General features: G+C 38.8%; 2 long non-coding RNA genes across 6 annotated transcripts in view; both read left to right on the forward strand.

Annotated features, from left to right (window-relative positions):
- Positions 1-20853, forward strand: part of LOC135190661 (uncharacterized) — a 30252-nt gene extending 9399 nt beyond the window's left edge. Inside the window, exon 3 of one of the 2 annotated variants that reach the window (XR_010308603.1) lies at positions 20102-20853. This is a non-coding gene — a long non-coding RNA (uncharacterized LOC135190661). Of the gene's footprint in view, positions 1-12166; positions 12538-20101 lie in introns of those variants that run through there. The other variant, XR_010308612.1, reaches the window with a different exon arrangement.
- Positions 1-21159, forward strand: part of LOC135190771 (uncharacterized) — a 150461-nt gene that overhangs the window by 81088 nt on the left and 48214 nt on the right. The window lies entirely within an intron of this gene.

Here is a 21159-nt window from a genome sequence, read left to right on the forward strand (position 1 = left end):
GGTTCTTTCAAAAATACAAGCTGTTATTAATAAACTATCATCCAGTGCCTGTAAGATTACATCAGACTTCAGCTTTTTTAAGTCCAGAAGACCATATGGGTAGTGTATTCTCAACCACTTCCAGTAACTTAGCTATCTTACCAAATATTTAAGCAAATTTGTTTAGGAGTGAGAGCTCATTGGTAATTTGGCAGTCATTCTAGGAATTCAGGCAAAGGGCGAGCACTCACTGTTATTGAACTACTTTATTGTACTGTTAAACACTCTAATGATAATCTGATTTAACTCTAAACATAGTCTTTCATTAATTTAAATATAGCTTCATCTTTAAAAGGTTCTTCATATTTAAAGGATTAGTAATTAACAAATACATTGTTGGTAAGCAGAATGCATATTATGAGATGTTTTCCATAAGTAATTAGGAAGTTATAGTAGTTTTGGAAACATTTAAAAAACCTCAAACCTTGATTATCAAAGCTGTTCTAATAAGAAAAACATTATGAAATAATGTTTTAAATCCCTCTTACCACTTCTCTATGTGAAACTGCTGTTCACCAGGATGTGACTAGATTTGTTGCAGGGAAAATGCAGAAAGTGTTTCAAGAAAATTTTGGAGTTAAAACGTGCTTAGCAGAGGTTCAGGACTAATACTTCAAGTGTATGCTTTATACTCTAAAGGGATGATTCAAGGAATAATAATCTTTCAATTAATGAGAGAAACAATTCTGACATTATTAGATCCTCTAGGTTACATCTCATGGACAACAGTTGTGAATTCAGTGTTCTTCTGTACAATATGCCTGTGATTGAGGTAATTATTTTGTTGAGACAGGTCCTGCAAATGTTTCCTCGCTATGATTGCTACCAAATCCTAGATGCCTGCTGCCTCCTAGAATAAACATATGGTAGGAAAGCTGCTGGTGGAAATTTTGTTTTATATTCAGTGTAACAGGGTAACAATGGTAACAGTTGCCACTGTTCAAAGGGAAATGACTGATTCAAAACAAAATCTTAACCTGGCAACCTGTCAGAGCGAGACAAGCCGTGATGCCAGTCAAAACAGCAAAGGCTGTACTGTTCCTCCTCCCTCAGTCTTTCTCCACTATGAAAGACTGTATTATGTTTACAGTGTTTATTTTATCTCTGAACCTTTTGCTGATGCAGTGCTTCAGCACTTTTTTTTGGTAGTCATTTCCTGTTCTTAGGGGGAGTGCTTTAAGAAATTGTCAGTCTGTTTTCTCTGTTGCTGTGGTGCCTGTGTTGCACTTTGATGCCCAGGGTTTTACAGCGTTACTCAAAGCTGCTGTGGCTGAAACTGGAGAAACTGCTTGAAAAGAGGGGTGAGATGTAGCTGCACCATGTCAGGAACAGGTTAGAGAAGGAGCTGTGACAGCCCAACAGCTGCAGGTTAGACTCTGGCAAGGCACATGACAACATCTGGCAGCATCTGGTGAGGCATCTGACAAAACCCCTCTCATCCTTTCTAATGTACTAGGTCAACTGGGGATGGATTTTGTGTTTTGTGTTTGGGGAAGGGTGGGATTATACACCAGGCAGCTGAGTTTTTGAGTAAGGCTTTTATAATCCAACATTTGGGGCATTCAGAACTAGCCAGGTGCCACCCTGGGGCACCTCAGGTTTGAGGCCATGGTGCAGCTGTGCAATATCATACTCTACAATCTAACAGCAAAGCAGCAACATGAAAATCAATCTTATTAACAGTTCTTCCATAGAAGGTGAGTCATCTCATGTTAATACTACTTGCTGTGGGTAGACTAGATAACGCCTTTACTTCTGAGTAGACTCTGGACTGCAGCAGTTAGCCTGGAGAAGAGGAGGCTCAGGGGTGATCTTATTACTGTCTACAACTACCTGAAGGGACATTGTAGCCAGGTGGGGGGTGGCCTCTTCTCCCAGGCAACCAGCAATAGAACAAGGGGACACAGTCTCAAGTTGTGCCGGGGTAGGTATAGGCTGGATGTTAGGAAGAAGTTCTTCACAGAGAGAGTGATTTCCCAATGGAATGGGCTGCCCAGGGAGGTGGTGGAGGCACCATCCCTGGGGGTCTTCAAGAAAAGCCTGGATGAGGCACTTAGTGCCATGGTCTAGTTGACTGGCTAGGGCTGGGTGCTTGGTTGGACTGGATGATCTTGGAGGTCTCTTCCAACCTGGTTGATTCTATGATTCTATCTTGCACTACAGTGTACTTGTTATAATCTGTTCCAGCAACAGCTGCAGCCCAGAGCAGGAGATTAGAGATGAGCACTAGTCAAATTGTCAACCATTATCTCTGGAAAAAAGGTTTTCCCATTGGTAAGAGCACTAGGCAAACTGATTACCCAGAGGGAATAACAGATATCTGTGTTCATTGAAGTAGATTGTTCCCAAGTAACCTCAAGCCAGGAAGAAACTTAGCCAAAATGCATGTAAATCCAAAGGCTTTGACCTTCTCCCACCACCTCCAATACCTTGGTGAGTGACTTTGGCAGAGAATGAGGAGAGAAACATTGGCATTTCCTCTGTCAAAATATTTTTCTGCCCCCATGGATGTAGACAATATTTTCAAAAAAATATTTGATTTTTATCTGCAAAGCAACAAGAAAATTTCCTCACAAGAGGAAACTTAAAAATCATCTACTGAGAAAAACAGCTCATTTTAACCAGACTATTTACAAATCCAAACAGATCTGCTTGCCCAGAATACCAAGATGGAGGCAAATAAATGTTTCTCACGAAGCTGCAGACTCACAGATTTAATGTCTGTATGCCTCCTTTGTTGAGTTTTGAGGTATTTTGGCAAGAGCCACACTTCTGCTATTGTTATCTTCCTGTCCAGTGCATTTGCCCGCTATGGACTGAACATAAACCCGGATGATCTGTGTAATGGAAGAACAGGATGAAGATTGCTAGATATAACCATAGTTTTCACAGAGAGTAAAAGATGAATACCCAGTAGGGTACTTGCCTGATGTAGAGCCACATCTCTTGGAAATTACTCTGTTAAGATGGAAGGGAAACAGCCACTGGTGGAAGGACATAATCTGAAGCTGTCCACAGCTATCTCTTGTCAAAAGCCAAGCTCATGTGCTATCTGATGATACTAGGAAAAATGTAATGACATTGCAGCTGTACCCATTTTAACCAGCAAAGGCCATGAGTAGTTGGCATGACAGACTGGGACTGAGTCAAAGAGGCCATCTTCTGGAAACCCAGCATTTCTGTCCTCCTCTTCCCATTGCATTCATTTTACTTCATTTTCAGATGAAAATCTTTGCTTCAAAACACAGTACTGCTACAACTACTCTCCTTATAGTGTTCCTTCACCCCCTTAAAAGGGGCCTGTAGGCTTTATTTAAACAGATAGAAAGGCTTTTCCTGAGACCTAATCTAAGTCTTCTGACATACATGAAGATGATTACTTCTTGCCATCTTCTGACGGAAGCAAGGTAAATGATGACTTACAAATTTTTCAAGTCAACATTGGATGATGTGTATCATTCTGTCTTCAGCCTTTTGTTTTTCCCTGAAAGGTCACATTTTATACATTTCCCCTTGTTCTGTGTTTTCTTCAGGACTCCTTCCAGTTTACCAATTCTTTATTAAAACTAAGAGACAAGAATAGATGTAGCAGAGGCTCTACCAATCATTATTAGGGTGGGATATTTTCTTTTCACGTTTTACATAGAGAATTATATTATTCTGTTTTGAAACTTTTGTCTGCAGTTCGCTTGTATAGTCTGTGCTCCAGCCTATCCAGTCCTTTTTCTTCCCAGCCCTCCCTTTCTGATACTGTGTATTCAAGTTTGTCTTCTAGTGCAGAAATTCACACTTCATAAAATGTCATCTAAATGAGATCGTTCCTTTCCCCTCCTGCTAATTTACCACACTTCGCTTAAATCTTCTCTTTCAAATTCTTTGCAGTCTCTTCCTCTTCTGCCCTTTGCCCAGGTTTTAGGACTATTGCACGTTCACCAAATTATTAGTGACTTCAACTGTGCTGAGACCTTCTGAAGCATACTCTTTTAGTTTGAAAATAAGCCACTGGCAGTCACTTTTTTTCCCCCACTAAGTTGTATACATATTTTATAGCAATGCTATCTAGATAATGTTCCACTAGTAAAGAATTTATTTTGGAGAAAATGTCAGTAATTTTAATGTTTGTTTCCCTACCTTTATCCTAGTTTATTATTTTCCTTGAGTATGGTTATTCTAAAATATTTTAAAATCATTCTTCTCATTTTACTCAACACAGTTTCCAGGCATCTTCAGCTTCCTGGATCAAATTCTTCAGTTGGTTGTTAATCCAATTCAACTATAACACAATTTCTTATCTGGTGAATAAGACTCTTGGTTGGTGTTTGTTCTTTGCACCCCGACAAGCCAAGGGAACACTTTGTACAAAACAAAGTGTGTTGCTTCTAATAGTACATGCCTGTCTGTCACAGTGTCTTTCCTGTGCTCATTCAATTAAGAATATATAACTTTGGCTGGTTTACAAATGTATTTCTTTTTAAAATTGCATTTCCTTCATCTGATGTTTTTCTTACTTTCTGTTCCTTCAAGCCTAGCACTTAAACTAATTTTTAAAATGATTGAAATGTTTACTGTTACCATTTATCAGAACAGCTTTTGGATTTTCTTTGATATGTGCTGGCCTGAAATACTCCAGCATTTATTAATTGGTTTATATAAATGTTTATCCACTTATTTGTTTAATTGAGTCAGCTAAGGTAAGATGGAACTGCAATTTTATTTCTTCTCTAACAACAACAGAAAAAGAGATTTTAGGGAAGTTCCACAAGAAAAGTATGATATTAATTAGAGGGATGTATCCAGTGTTAATTTTTCTATATATTACCTTTCCTGGGTCCATTTAAGCTTTGGGATAAGCAGCTTTTTACTTCAGTAGTGCTATTTTCCAGTTTTGTACATATATCTAAATAGTTTTGTTGGTAGTTTTGTAGAGTAAGGCATTACTGGTTAAAGGTTTGAATAACAAGATAAAGCTGTTAATAGAAATACAATCATGCAGAGGTGCTGTAATAAATATTATATCTTTTCAGCTGCTAATTAATTGAAACTTTTCAGATGTATCAAAAATACTTCTACAGCTTTTCTGTTAATAAAGTAACATATAATATTACTTTATATTTATTATATATAAACATATATAAATACATTCATTATATATTATATATAGAAATATATTTTAATATATCTATTATATAATTATGATTATATGCTACAATATAGTAATATATATTAAGCAATAAATTAATGATAATATATAATATATACTGGTATGTATAATAATTAAAGACAGCTCATGTACACATGCTCAATGCTCTCTGTTGCATAACTCTGTTCTATATCATGTATTCCTCAAATAAGATTTAATAAGAAGAGCCTTTGTGCTACAGGGAAAGTAATGGCACTGTCCAGTATGTGTTCTGCTTTTTTTTATTAATCACTGACTTTCAAGAAATGCTATATTATGTGAAATGAAAGTTGCTCAGACAGTTGGAAGCAACCTGTGTAGCAAACGTTAAAAATCATGAATTGAGTTTGTCTTGATACAAATGTGAGGTTGTTTCTCCTAACAACAATTGTATTTGCATTCTGATTTGTAATTCCTTAAAACACCTTCTCTTCCTGTTGTGAAAGCTAGAGATCTAGTTATTTTAAATGAAATTTCCTATTCTTCATTACCCACATGACTCTTAAGAGCTGGAGATTGAAGGAAAGCATGAAATGCTTGTGAATCACTCCATGGCCCAAATACTTTCTTCAACTATAATCTCACTGTCAAGTTCCTGATAGAAAATACTTGTAGTTTCTGAAATTAATACCTGTATGGACTTTGTGTTTTATTTTTCGCCTACAACTCAGTCTTTATTTGATTTTGAACTTTAGACACCTTCAGCATAAAAAGATCTAAGCAAAATTAAATGAACCACAGGTCAGGGTATAAAATTTAAAAAAATAATTGAATGATGTCATATGGTTAAAAAAAATCCTACTTGTTTCCATATTCACTCTTTATGGAGTAGACTGAAAGTGCTGTTCTCCAGCAGCATAGCCTTATGTCACTCTGCTGTAGGTTATCTGTACTGATAAACCTGACTCACTTCAACAGGACATAGAAACCTAAAAAAAAAAAAAATGCTGCCAGATTTCTTGTCTCATAGTTTTAAAAATAACTCAGCCTCAGACTGCAATCCAAATTAGAGACTCCTACTTTCTTGCAACATTTCATATCAGTTTTCTAAAGTCTTGTGCTTGCAATATTTATAATCTCTAATGAATATCTCCTCCTTCAAAAAATTAGAATAACCTTTCCTGTCCAAAGAAGCTTATAAATACAAAGGTTAATATAACTTCTTTTTTTTTAAGAGTGCCTTATTTTTTTTAATCTAAAGATGTATTTTTAGGGTAAGATTTTATATATATATATATATATATATATGTATGTATGTGTGTGTGTATATGTGTGTATATATATATACATACAAACACACATATATATATGTATGTGCGTGTGTATATGTATATATATATAAACACACACACATATATATAGTATATATACACACATATATAATATATACACATATATATAATATAAAAATATATAGATAAATATATTAAATTTATATAGATAATTATATTAAAGTTATTTAGATAAACAGGTTAAATCTATATAGATAAATATATTAAATTTATATATAGATTTATATACATAGATAAAATGTATATTGAAAATTATATACATATATAAAGTTTATATAGAAAAAATATGGGTATAAAATATGTGATATTATCCAAATCATACCCTCTATATTGAGATCCTGAGTTTGGATAAGTTATTTTACTGAAAGTAGAAGATCAGACAAAATTTCTCCTTAAGCCATTGTTTCAGTGATTTAGTCTGCTTGTGTGATTTATATTGACAAACTAAAATGTGTATTTCTGCAATGAAGCATCTATTTGTTAAATGTAGATGCTAACTTCAGAATAAGAACAAAGCAGTTACTTTGAATTATTTATTATTCAGATTTAACCAATTTTTATGTTAAGAAATGTACTCTAAAAAAATATTGATATTGATGATTTTCTTGAAAGTATCAACTCAGAAAATTTAGAAGCTGGAGTTTAACCCTAACTGATTAATTTCTTGTGCATCTTAAACTGTTTTTCCTGCCAAACTTCTGAATGCCTGGTGTTTCTGTTCATCATGTCTTTAAAATATGATTCCTGTGAATTCTGGTGTGTCAGCCCAGAGGCTCACTTCAGCCTATTGCAGTTTGAATCTTCTCACTTCGGTGAAGCAAGGAAAGCTGTGTACCAAATGCAGAACTGGTTGGGAATGTAGAAACGTCAGACAGCTTTATGCAGTCTGAGCAGATGTGGTACTGACTGAACATCTTGGCCCTGATTTTTCCTCTCAGTCTCACTGCTTAGTGCTTCATCAGTGGAAGTCTGAATGTCTGAGAGTCATCCCAGGTGAGGCATCTTTGTAGCAGGTCTGTGCTTCTCCTTCTGTGGTCTGCAGTTTAAGGAGTCTAATAAGAAATCAGTTTGCCCGGAGTTGGGCAGCAATTTACTGGAATTGTCTCTCGTGACAACAAATATAAATTACATCTGTTCTTCCATCTATTGCCTGTAGTTTACCAGAAGATGGTGCAAAGGTTTAAGGTTGTGACAACATCAGCCTGTCCTGCCCGGAAGGTAATCGGGGCATGAATTCTTGGCCTTAGGAATTTGTTTGCTGTAATTAGATTACTGAAGAGGATTTTTGCTGCTGAGGTGTTTGCTTTCTGAAGTGAATGCTGCCTATAGCAGATAAAAACAAATGTTCTCAAAATAGGAATTGCTTTCTGAAGTGAATGCTGCATATAGCAGATAAAAACAAATGTTCTTAAAATAGGAGTTGCTACCAGGAAAAGTTAAAAGTGCAATTCAGTCTTCAGCTATTCAGACACAGGTCAAATGAGAAGCTTTTTACAACCTAATGAATAGAAAAGAGTAAGTACAGGGTTTCTAAAATGTTATGTTAGAAAAAGTATTCCTGAGGAAGAGTAGATTCCCATCTAAACACATAATGTGATGCAGCAGTTTTTCTTAGTGTTAATGAGAACGTGGGACTGCTTCCAACAACGACAGCAACAAAAAGGTAGGGTTTTTTTGGGTCATTTTAAGTTTATTTAGGGTGAGACAGATGTACCGAAGCCCAGTGAAAACTAACAATAATAAAGGAAAATAGTCAAACACATTTTTGGTGGCTACTTTAAGAATTTCACCTGAGTTATTCAGACCTCACCATCCCTCTCATTATTGTTAGTATCCTGATGAAAATGTGTTTTCAATCTCCAGCATTCCAAGACTGTAAGTAAATAATTCTGTCCTTCGACCATCGTGCAGATTAATTGCTAGCTGGAAATTGTTCCTCCTGAACAGAAAATATGAAAGTATTTTAACAAAGAGAATATTCATTAATCTTTTGAGATGTTTTTTTTTGGAAGACAGATATGTATTCCTGAGGGGAAAAGCACTAACAAGCTTTAGATAGAGGGCCAAATTTTCAGTATACTTCCATAACACGTGTCCCAAACAAGATGTTACAATAGCTATGTGTCCTTGTAATGTCAAGTGCAATGTCTGGCTTCTATGAAGCAGAATATTTGTTCTGAGATGATAAGGTATTAAATATGCATTTTCAGACTGACCTCTGAAGGGTCATTTTTAAACAAGATACTTGAAAAAAAAATTAATGTTTAACAATCTGAAGAAAATGATTTAAGAAGAGACAAAGGGGATATGCAATACTGTGCAGCCATACATCCCATTGAGGGCTGTGTAATTAAAGTCTTTGTGTTCTTTGTCAGGAAGTTTAATTCATTTAGAGGTAGATGGATAAAAATAAATGTTTATATGGGTACCTTTATTATAGTTTCTTACAGATTTTCTTTCCTTACTCACTGTGCTTTAGTCCTGTTACTTTATAGTTAGGTGGAGCGATGTCATACAGGCTCTGGCTTACTTGCAACATAAGTGCCGCTTCAGCAGAAGGTTGCCACTTCTTGAGGGTATGGTTTGGGTCCTCTTTAGTTGGCTTTATCCTTTGGTTTAGTATAAGGCACAATGGCCTGTGTGTGTTACATGTGTTCTTTGAAGCATAGTAGCAGAGTCTGTTACAGGTTGTAGATTGAAAGCTTGGTTCGTGACATTCAGAGCACTGCTCTCTCTAGTCTCAGGCATCCTTGGAGCAGTTTCTGTCATCAGGAAAAATTGTAGATGTTCCACAAATGGTAATGAGCTTTGGAGATGTAAATTGAAGACACAAATTTTTCCACTGTTCACTTATCAATAGGGTAAAATTAGGTAAAGTTTCTCTATAATGACAAAACCTTCTTTTCACTTCTAAATGGTAGAAAGTCATTCTGACAAAGAACATTTAAGGACTTACAAAATCTTCCTTGAATAGCTCTAAAGTTGGTACTTTGTGCAAGGGGAAGGCATTCTAAATTTGGTTTAAAAAGAAGACCTTTTAGGGACAACTAAGGACTGTCGATCCTAAAGACTAAAAGCATGAAAAAAGAGAAAATACCCCATTAGGAGGGAATAGAGATGCTCGAGAAAATAGAAATCAAATTGCAAGGAATGGCTACATAATAAAGTAAGACTTAATGAATGAGTTTTCTACTGGTTTGTGGCTTCTGGAAGTACTGTGCTTGGTATACCTTGGACATCTCTATTTGCAATAGATGCATTTCTTGAGTAGCTGTGTACTAAATGCAGTAAGTACTTAGTCGTTATGACTAGAGCTAGCAGCAGAGTTCAGAGTCACGGGTAACAGAGGAGTGTGAAGCTAGAAGTGTTTGTACCGTAAAATAATCAAAATAACCAAGCCCACATAGTTAACAGTTACTGCCAGGTGATGCTGAGTTAATGGGAACAAAGGCTTGAACTGAATTTCTTGCTGCCATCTTGTGTCTGAAGGCAAAATGGCAAGGAAATTTCTAGAGTTGCACGTATTGGTTTGCATTCAGCACCGGGCTAGTGCTTATTCCTCTTAGCAGTGAAGCACATTCCTCTTAAGACCAAAGCACAGACAAATGCCAGTCCTAATATGGAAGTTTTTTGAGGTTTGCCCCTGAGAAGAGTAGGAGAAGATTCTAGAGATTCTGTGACATTTTGGTGAGAACTTCTCACTACGCTGGCAGCTAAGGTGTTAAAAGTTGCTCTCCCCAAGCCTGTTCCCAGCAGAACAATTTTGTGAGGTGCCAGAAGAAAAGCTTAATAATATTACTTCCAGGATAGACAGGGTGGAGCCTGTGTTTACAGTATTGGTCTCCCTATTAAATTTCTTCATGAACCCAGAGTTACTCATGCCATCTATAATGCTGTATGTACCATGCTGCAGAAGAACTGTTGCGTTCACAATTTAATAGGAAAGATGCTTTAGCCTACAACAGGGTACTTTAGAGGCAGATCTGACAAACCTAGACAAAGATAGCACTACCTGTTACATAAGTTTGTAGATTAATGTTGCTTACAGTCCTCTTCCTCATTCCACCTATGAGGATTGTGAGTCTTTGCTTCTGTGCCTTGCCATTCTTATCTTGCCAGTGTCATCCAACTTTTAACTTTTCACCTTCTCAGGTGAATTGAAGCCTTTGGCTAATTAGAATGACTTTTACTTGGGACTTTTTTACAGGAGTGCAGTGGCATTTCCACTTATTTTCAGGCCAGCTATGAAAAATCCACAGTTGACTGCCACTGCAGCAGATTTTGTGGCAAGAGGTAGTTGCAGTAACAGGAGCTCTGAGTTGTTGCCTAATGCTTCCTGCCAAGTGCAGTGATGATGAATCCATCCCATACGTATATTTACTGCAACAGCTTTATAGCAAATATCTGAGGAGACTGTGGCGTCCACATTTATAATGTAATGAATGAAGACAGTGGTAGGAGGAAAGTATTTAAGAAATCTGGGAGGTCTGTTCACCTAGATAAGTTAGTTGATGGGAAGAGATTTTCAAAGCAGAAGAGAAGGATGATCTTGCACTGGAAACAGTCTTCCACTGTGTTCACTGTTCCATGATAACCTCCACATCTGGATCATTCAGTTGTTTAACAAATGGCTGAATTCTTTCCAAGCTATACTCGTGAGTTTGTTTGCCAGTGAGGCATGACCATGCTGTCTTTGGTCATTTTAAAAGATCCACATTTACTGTGCTCTGTTCACACCTCTTCAGTCCTTGTCTAATAAAGTCAGTGTAGTGTGAGAAACTGTTAGCATCTTCCTATTTACTGTCAAGCAAGCGAGCGTCTTGGAGCATCTTGGTTGAAGAAAATGCTCTGCGTCAATCAACTGAACTTAGTATTTTGGGTTTAAATCAGTGATGACTGAGGTTTGTTTGCTTTAATAAATTTACATCTGCTTAGATGGGGGTTGGAATGACATAACTGCAGAAAATATCTCTTGATTCTGTAGGCTCTGGAAGTGTTAGTAGTGTAAACTGCTGGAACAAACTACCCAGGAGAGAAGTGAATTCTTTCTCTCTTGACATTTCTAAGTAAGAATAAATGCCTTTATAGGAGATATATTTTACTCAAAGAGGAGTGATATGTCTCAGTAGAAATGTACCTGAATGAAACTCTGTGGCCTGTATCATATAATCAGACGCATTTTTGGACATCAAAATCTAGTGGTCTTCAAAATTTTCTTTGTCTCAGTTTTCTTTTTTCAGCCTGATGTTGTTGCTTATATTTGCTGCATCTTAATTAAGTTGGTTGACTTCTGGGGAGCCAAAGGCCTTTTTGAAAAATTGCTTCTAGGACTGTAGAAAGGCTACTAACTGGCTGAGGGCTGCCTTCCTGCTGATAGTAGTGCTGAACAGGTACTGACATAGTGAGGCACTGAAAGGAGAAGCCGTCTCAAAGAAATGTGCAAGTCACTATAACATGCTTAAGACATATTTAATCCTAAGTGAAATAGCAGAGAATGTTCAGTAGATATGGTCCCTCATTGTGGTACAGTGCTAAGATGATTTGAGGTGACTTTCAGGTTCTGCTTCTTAAAACCTATTTGAGCTGTTTTACAGTTTCAGTCAAGCATTGAAGTGCAGGTAATATTAGATTCTAAATTTATAACTTATACTTGCAGCACTGAACTCTGGACACTCACATGTGTTTTGGAGATGGAAGCTTAGCTCCTGCACAGAGGAAAACTGTCTCCAGAAAGAAGTGTCTGGACTTAACATCCATCCTCAGACTGGATCAGTTTAGTGTGATGAGAGTCCAACTGTAATCAATCTGCTAAAAAAAGACAAGGGCTGAAGTCGCTACTTTCCTTAAGGGAAGTAACTGAAACTGAGACTTGGGGTCAGTCTATCAATCTATAAACAGAGTGAGCCACATTTCTACAGGAGCTATTTCAACTAGCATGCAATTCTGTGCAAAGTAAGTGCAGTTTGACAGGAGAGGAAGGGGAGACTACATTTCACCACCAATCTTTATGAAATAGGTTATGTCAAATTGAATAGAGGTAGTTTAAAATCTCCAGGTATTCTTCACTGATACCAATTCATCATAGTGAGGTAAAGTCTTTACTAATGTCATGCTTAGATGTGCCCTCTTTTAAAAGAGTGGAAAAAATCTTAACTGTGTTGAACTCTGTGAGCTGTTATTACTAGATGTTAATGCATCTCAGAAAAAACCTCAGTGTCCTAGGAGGAACTGCAATATGCTAAACAAAAGTTTTTTTAAAATCAGTACTTAATAAAAGCAGTTTCCATAGGAACTCAGTCCATGAGAACTGACAAGGTTTTTTAGGGACATTATGACTGGCATATAATAGCAATAATAATAGTTCTTGTATCATCCTTGTGCATGCTATATGTGTTTTGATATCCTGATACTATTTTTCAGAAGAAAACTTGGACTGTGTTTTTTCCACTTCAGACATGCCTCTTCCTGGAACACAGCCCTGTGAGGAGAGGCTGAGGGAGCTGGGGTTGTTTAGCCTGGAGAAGAGGAGGCTCAGGGGTGACCACATTGCTGTCTACAACTACCTGAAGGGAGGCTGTAGTCTGGTGGAGATTGGTCTCTTCTGTCCAGCAACCAGCAATAGAACAAGGGGACACAGTCTCAAGTTGTGCCAGGGGAGGTATAGGCTGGATGTTAGGAGGAAGTTGTTGGCAGAGAGAGTGATTGGCATTGGAATGGGCTGCCCAGGGAGGTGGTGGAGTCGCCATCCCTGGAGGTGTTGAAGAAAAGCCTGGATGAGGCACTTAGTGCCATGGTCTAGTTGACTGGCTAGGGCTGGGTGCTAGGTTGGACTGGATGATCTAGGAGGTCTCTTCCAACCTGCTTGATTCTATGATTCCTTAACGTTCTGGAAATGTAGTCTTATTATGTACAGAAAATTTCATTAAAAAGAAGTATGGGCTGAAAAGTTTGGGATTTGCTTGTGCTATTGAGGAATCTTCTTATTGCAGATTCCAGCATGAATCCAGACCAGCCTATCAGAGGAATTCTTTTAGAATTGGTTAGAAAATGTCAAATATACTGATAAGTAATTGGACATGTGGGTGGAACCATGTCCAGTTTCAAGTACATTTTCTAATCTTCTGTTACTAATCAGAGACAGGGCCACTTGACACTATCTCAGTATCTGCTTCCTACTTGTGATGGATTGCTCCTGACACCTAGGTTATACTCAGTAAACTGGCAATCACTCTTTCTTCTCCTGGCATCTGCATGATATCGTAATTTGCAACTTTGTTGGCAGTCCCATTTTTAAGTACATGTACAAGCAGGATCTCTATCTTTTGCTTCTGTGTTTATCTGGACTCCTTTCATTATTTCATTATTCTTCTACTCATCTTTGGATAAAATATAGCATTCTTTAATTGATAATGGTTGGTACCTTTGAGTCTGAGGCAGACAGAAGGGAGAAAATCCTTACAGGCTGTCTGCTAGGAGAGAGATTGATTCACCTTTAATATTGGACCTCCTCTGAAGTTCAGCTTCTGTGACCTTCTGGCCCACCTATTCCACTGTCAAGCAAGTGTATCCTTGTCTTGCCTGCCTACAACTTCTCTCTTTCCCCTTGCCTATGCAGATGGCTCTATCTGGGATATGTATATGTATTAGTATTGTATTTACTAATTAGTACATAATGTGATTTTCTTCAGTGATGGATTTCAGGAACATGTAAGGATCATTTGTATGCCTGCACTTGCACAGCAGTGCAGGAAGTATTATGCTATTCTTTAAATAATGGAGCTCTATGTGCTTGCATAACTTGCAAACCAGTTCTTTAACAGAAGTGATTCTCAAATACAATTGCAAAGTTCTTGTCTCCTAATGGTGTCAATTTCCTAAGAGACTTCCATTTAAAGATAAATCCTTTGGTTTGTCAGTGTAACAGAGCCACTGAATAATAAAAGTCACTGGAAATAAATATAATGCATTTTATCAGCATTTCTACACATTGAACTGTAGAGGGAGATAAGGTCAGATGTTGAATACACAAGGCAACAACTGACAAAGTAATGTACAGCATTTGTTTGGTGTCCAGCCAAGGATTTGTAGTGCTCTTATAATGGTAAAGTACATAGCAAATATTTGATGTGCCAAACCACAGAAGACAGTTGATGATGATTATGGAGTGGAAGAAACTCTATAAGTAGTCCCTGTAGTGTATTTACTTTTACTGTACATTTCTCACAGGCTATTTATTATGCTCCTAGTATTATATTTGTAGTCCTTTTTTCCCCTGTAGTATATTATTGTGAAGTAAGAGTTGTAATCTTTGCTGTCCCTTTTCTTCCATGAAAATCAAGTTAGCATTTTCAGGAATGAACAACACAGAAGTATTTTATTACCAGATAGAAGATTGTTCTGGAGAAAATACTGTAACAAAATAATGTAGCAGCATTAAACCCCACCCTCCTTCCCAAATGAAAAACCAACAGTGGTACCCCAAACTCAAAAGAGAACTGTGGTAATTAAAACAATGGAGAAAGCTGATGTTTTAAACATCTATTCTTCATTCATTTGCTTCCTTGTTTCTCTATTCATTTTACCACCATCACCACCAGCAGCAGCACTACTAAATTTCTCTTGCACTGCCTCTTCTCATCTTGGCATGTTTGCAGTACAGTCTTCAGTTCTGGTGAACACACGATCTGGCTAGCTGCAAACTCGCCACATCACTGTCTGCGAGCAGTACAGCTACATAAAGCCAGAGCTGAGCGTACGTTGGGCGCTTCTGCAGTTGGAAATGCAACCTCTCTGCTTTGGCTAATGTCTAAGCTGGATGCTACCTTGCCCTGTGTGAAGATACCTGAAGGCTTCTTGAGGGCCTAACGGTGTATTTTGTGGTCCAACTGTCATGGTTTGAGGGGTTCCAGGTTATCCCAGACTCCCTAAAAGAAATACAGAGACCAAGATCCACACCAGGGGACAAACTGTTTGCCCTGGATACTGAAATTGTGTTATTCAATCCCATAAATCCTGCAGACAATTTAAAAGTAAGCAGCAAGGTCAAGCCGTTCTCTTCTCTCCCTTTTCATTCAACTCTTTGGAGGGATCCTTATCTGGTAGCTATGTAAGGGTACTCTGTGGGCCATGGCCTGCTTGGGCCTGATGGGAGACAATGGGGGATGGGAGAAAATGAACACTGGGCTTTTGGTGGTTTCTGGTTTGGCTTGGAGGAATTCTTATGGAACAAGGGGACACAGTCTCAAGTTGTGCCAGGGTAGGTATAGGCTGGATATTAGGAAGAAGTTCTTCACAGAGAGAGTGATTTCCCATTGGAATGGGCTGCCCAGGGAGGTGGTGGAGGCACCGTCCCTGGAGGTGTTCAAGAAAAGCCTGGATGAGGCACTTAGTGCCATGGTCTAGTTGACTGGCTAGGGCTGGGTGATAGGTTGGACTGGATGATCTTGGAGGTCTCTTCCAACCTGGTTGATTCTATGATTCTGTATCCTGTATCTGTATTGGGTGTTAAGGATACATGTACATCATATCTTTTCCTCTACATTCTTAAACACAACTTTTCCATATTTTATTCTCCAATTCAGTGAGAGCATTATTATTTTACTGCCCTTTTTCCTTAGAAGAAGAGTAAAGTGAGAAATCTTAGTCTGTCTCACTCTTACACAAAAACCTAGGCCACCAGTTCTGTCAGATCCTCAGCACGAGAGGTGAGATGCTATTGATTTTGTGTGTAGTAAGGAACCCTGGAGCAGGGCTGAGTGTGTGCTGCATAGTGCTGGCCCTCCAGCGAGGCAGACCTCATTGCTACCTCTACAGCTACCTGAAGGGAGGTTGTGGCCAGATGGGGTTGGTCTCTTCTCCCAGGCAACCAGCAACAGAACAAGGAGACACAGTCTCAAGATGTGCCGGGGGAGATACAGGCTGGATGTTAGGATGAAGCTCTTCACAGAGACTGATTGGCATTGGGATGGGCTGCCCAGCGAGGTGGCTCCTGTGTGATCTGGTATAGGTGATCCTACTCTGGCAGGGGGGTGGACTAGGGGACTAGGTGATCTTTCAAGGTTCCTTCCAGCCACTGACATTCTGTGATTCTGTGTGATTCTGTGAATTCATAGATGTGTCTTTAGTGCTACCCTCAAAAGCAACTAAAACAAAAAACAATGTCCCTCTGGAAATGCCTGATTTTAATTACTGCAGACATACCTAAGGTCTAAATGTGGATCAGTTTTCAATACAGAAAGAGCCTATGAGACTGAGACTTCTGTCATTCAGGTATGAGGGCTGCTGCTTAAGCTTACCAGTGTCCTGTTTGAAGGCAGGACTCTCACTTGATTAGTGTTAAACATGTCGTAGGTTATTAAACATGTCGTAGGTTAACCCCATCCTGCAATTAAACACCACACAGTAGCTCGCTCACTGTCCCCTGCAGCAGCATAGGGGGAAGAGAACTGAAAGGGTGTGAGAAAACTCATGTTGCTGCTGACACCATTCTGAGCACGTGCTGCTTACCCTGACAAGTTTATGGTAGAATGAAGAAGTCATTCTGCCAGGCTTCCCTATGTTAATAGTTTGGCCATCATCCTCTGTGTGGAAAAGGCATTAGCCACTTAGCTTGTTTAGTTACAGTGTACATTTGACATTCAGGGATAACCCCTGCGATGGCATCTGTAGTTAATTCTGCTCCTTGATCACAACCCCATTTGTATGCTGTATCCCTTCCAAAATGTCTTTATATACTGTGTACCTATCAAGCTGTAAATAGCTCATCCTTATGTTCCCAATCCAGATCCACTTGAGTCATGTCCATTCTAGCAGCCTGATCCATCTGCTCATTGTTTTGATGTTCTTCAGTGGCACAACTCTTGGATATCTGAGCGTCTATGTAATGTACTTTTACAACTAGGATCTCTGATTGCAACATTATCTTGCCATACTTCAGCAGCCAGATGGGTTTACCTCTGAGCTACCAGTTGGTCTGTTTCTATCACTGTAGCCACCCCCACAGAGCATTTGCCACCATCTATGAGTCAGTACAGCTATAAAGTACTGTCCTTTTTCCTTTTTTTTTTTTGTACAGCAGTATTTAAAACCAGCTGGATGGCTTTCATCTCCAAATTAACTGGATTCACCTTATCCTTCAGCAGTTTCTGCAACTTGTTGTGTACAACTCCACACAGCAGCTTACCACCTTTGGTGTTTTTCCACAACGTGGCATGATCCATCCATTGATAGGGCAAATTGCTTTTGACTTTCTGATATTTTATTACACAGAGGATCCTCCTCTGGTGACACTCAGAAATTTTGGCTCTCTGACCACTCTATGATCACTTCCAGTGTTCCAGAGTGGTCTGTTTTCTCCATTTAAACCCATTGCATTATCAGTGCAACTCATTGATAATATCATTAGTTGCTTGAAGCATAGAGGGAACCCTCCTTTTCAACAACCAGCTGAACGCAGATAATCAAGATGCCCAAAGGAGCTACGTTTCAGTACCAGCTACTTCTGAAGTGGTTCAAATTCCTGCATATGCTGCTAATATTTCTTTTTCAATTGAAGTATATCAGACTTCAGAACTCCAATGTACCTAGTGCCTGCACACTAGAAGTTGACCTCAAATTTCTCAAGACACTTTCTGCCATAGGCTTCAGGTGGAGCTGTATCTTACATATTGCCCTGTGGAAACTGGCTGAAGTGCTACTGCATTAACTATCTCCTGTGTAATTTGTTCAAGAGCTTGCTTCTGGATGTTAACTTGATGTTAGCTGGATGTTAGGAGGAAGTTCTTCACAGAGAGAGTGATTTGCCATTGGAATGGGCTGCCCAGGGAGGTAGTGGAGTGACCATCCCTGGGGGTGTTCAAGAAAAGCCTGGCTGATGCACTTAGTGCCATGGTCTAGTTGACTGGATAGGGCTGAGTGCTAGGTTGGACTGGATGATGTTGGAGGTCTCTTTCAACCTGATTGATTCTATGATAAAGGACCCATTCAAAGTCCTAAGACATACCAATAGAAGTATTTTAACTTGCCAAGGGTGTTCTGATGTTATTGTAGCCAGAGAGAAAGTACAAAAGAAAGTAGTAAAATTATTCTATATTTCCTTTAAAAACAAATTGGAGGAAGAAGTATAATTATTAATTATCTTTGTGGGAAGGTAACAGAAATACAGTAATGGCCTCAGTAGAGTCCAAATACCAGGTTAAGCTCAAGGTCAGTGTTTTAATAATAAATTTCCCAGACAAATCATCACTAATCACTACAGAGCACAGCAAACCGAAAAAGCTATGTACAGTAAAGAGAAGAGTGTGGTGCAGATAAACTAATATTAAAAACAGATGAATCAATAGTGTGACCTATCTGTTAACAGATTTAAATCTGAAGACAGGTTGGGAGAATTGGCATGGTTTATCCTGAAGAAGAGAAGGCTCTTGGGAGACCTTATTGTGGTATTTCAATATCTGAAGGAGATATAAAGGAAGGCTGGGGAAGGAATGTTTAGAAGGGCTTTTAGTGATAGGATGAGGGACAATGATTTTTAAACTAGAGCAGGGTGCATTTAGGTTAAATAAAGGCAAGAAGTTCTTCACAATGAGGGTTGTGAAATACTGGAACAGGTTGCCTAGACATGTGGTGGAGGACCTGTCCCTGAAGACATTCAAGGTCAAACTTGATGTGGTCCTGAGCGTCTGATCTAGCTAAAGGCATCCCTGCTTGCTACATGAGGGTTGAACAAAATGACTTGCAATGGTCACTTCCAGCCCAATGAATTCTGAGAGTCTAATACACTGTGATCAACCTGTTACTGTCTCAGGCCCTTTGAGTCCCATGTTGGGTGCCAGAAAAGGACTGTTGTGGTTTATACCCTAATGAGGGACCATATATGCTGAACTTTCTCTGCTATTTCACCTGGGATTAAATATGTCTTAAGCATGTTATAGTGACTTCCACATTTTTTTGAGATGGCTTCTCCTTTCAGCCACTTGCACACTGCCTCCCATGACAGGATGGGGGAAAGTGAACTGGAAGGGTCATAGGTGAGAAAACACATGGATTAATATAAAAATAATTAAAAAAAATACTACTACTACTACTAAAATGTAATGGGAAAAAAAACCACAAAAAACAAATGAAGAAAGACAAACCCTAAGAAAGCTAAGTGATGGAAATTGCTCACCAGAAACTGACCAATGCCCACCCAATCCCAGAGCAGCAACTGCTGAGCCAACCCTCCCTCTAGTTTTATTGCTGAGCATGATGGTATGGAATATCTCTTTGGCTAGTTGGGGTCAGCTGTCCCCACTGTGTCTCCTTCCACCTTCTTTTGAACCTCCAACCTTCTTGCTCACAGGGTCAAATAAGGTGCAGAAAAATCTTTGACTCTACTGAAATCATCCTCAGTATTAAATCCAGCACAAATCCAAGGCATAGTCCCATACTAGCTACTATGAAGAATATTAACTCTACCCCGGCCAAAACCAGCACACATGTGCATAAGTGTTTTTTAGGCTGAAGTCTGCAACTTTCTTCTCAAGGCATCTATGATTTATTGTGTGTTTGCTAGGGAACTTTAAACAATGCACCTTTATTCTGCTTACAGCAACTATGGATCCATTTCTCTGTGTTGGTGGAAATCTGCGTTTGGCGTTTTCAGAGATACCTGAGCCAAGCTGAAACCTAAGTGGATATGGGGTGATGGTAGACACATGTCCTGTCAGTTCCACAGTTCTGTTATTTTTTGAATGTATCTGATTATACACTGAGCTTACATAACGAAAACAAAGTTTTCATTAGCCTGGCTTGGGAGGAATTGTGGTTGAAAATGAGGAAGAGGAATGACAGAAAAGGATCATGGGGAGGGGAGGCAGGGAAGGATGAAGGAAGACAAACAACCGGTGGTACTGCTGCAAGCAAAGGGAAAAAAGCCAGATGCGGCATTTCAGAGAGGAATGACATCTGGCCCCCTTTCAGCTTCCTTAGAGGACTGAAAAAGTGGACTGATGATCCAAATGCGTTCCTGAGTCTAGGCTGCAGGTACTTTTATGTTTGTGTCTGAGGCTGACTAGCCTGAACTAGAGGTGTTAGGAACCTGACAGTCCTGAGGTTTAACCTTGTAAAGGCTCTTTGCCTTTCATACTTGCAGTTTCCCACACGGTAAGAAAAGGATAACAGGTTCCTGCCACAGATAGTCTCCTTTGGATTTCAGAGAGAGGATATTAGGAGGATAGAAGGATCAAACTGAATGGGAAAAGTCCCTTTGATACTGCATTTTAGTTTAAGCTAAAATGAATTCATTTTGATACTGTATTTTTTATGGGCTTTATAGCATCATGGGACCAGATCAGCTGACAAGCAGTGGTGAACTTTGCTAAGGATTTGTTTCACAAATCAGAAAGTGAAACACTAAATAATTATGATGCTTGAATCTCAGCCAGAGTCTGAGATAGAGTGGCTGACCAGTTACATCTGTTCTCTGCCTTCTCTACAGAACCTCTTATCAGATTAGGAGCAGAAATGAACTTAACCAAAATGGAGACAATTTATGGTGACATTTAGAGCATGGCAGGAAAGTGGACTGCAAAGTTTTCTTGAGTCTGGAAAGGCAGAGAACCTAATCTGTAGGGAAAACATCTTGCTCTGAAGGGCAAGATGTAGATC

The sequence above is a fragment of the Pogoniulus pusillus genome, chromosome 1 (genome assembly GCF_015220805.1).
Source record: "Pogoniulus pusillus isolate bPogPus1 chromosome 1, bPogPus1.pri, whole genome shotgun sequence".
Taxonomy (NCBI): Eukaryota; Metazoa; Chordata; class Aves; order Piciformes; family Lybiidae; genus Pogoniulus; species Pogoniulus pusillus.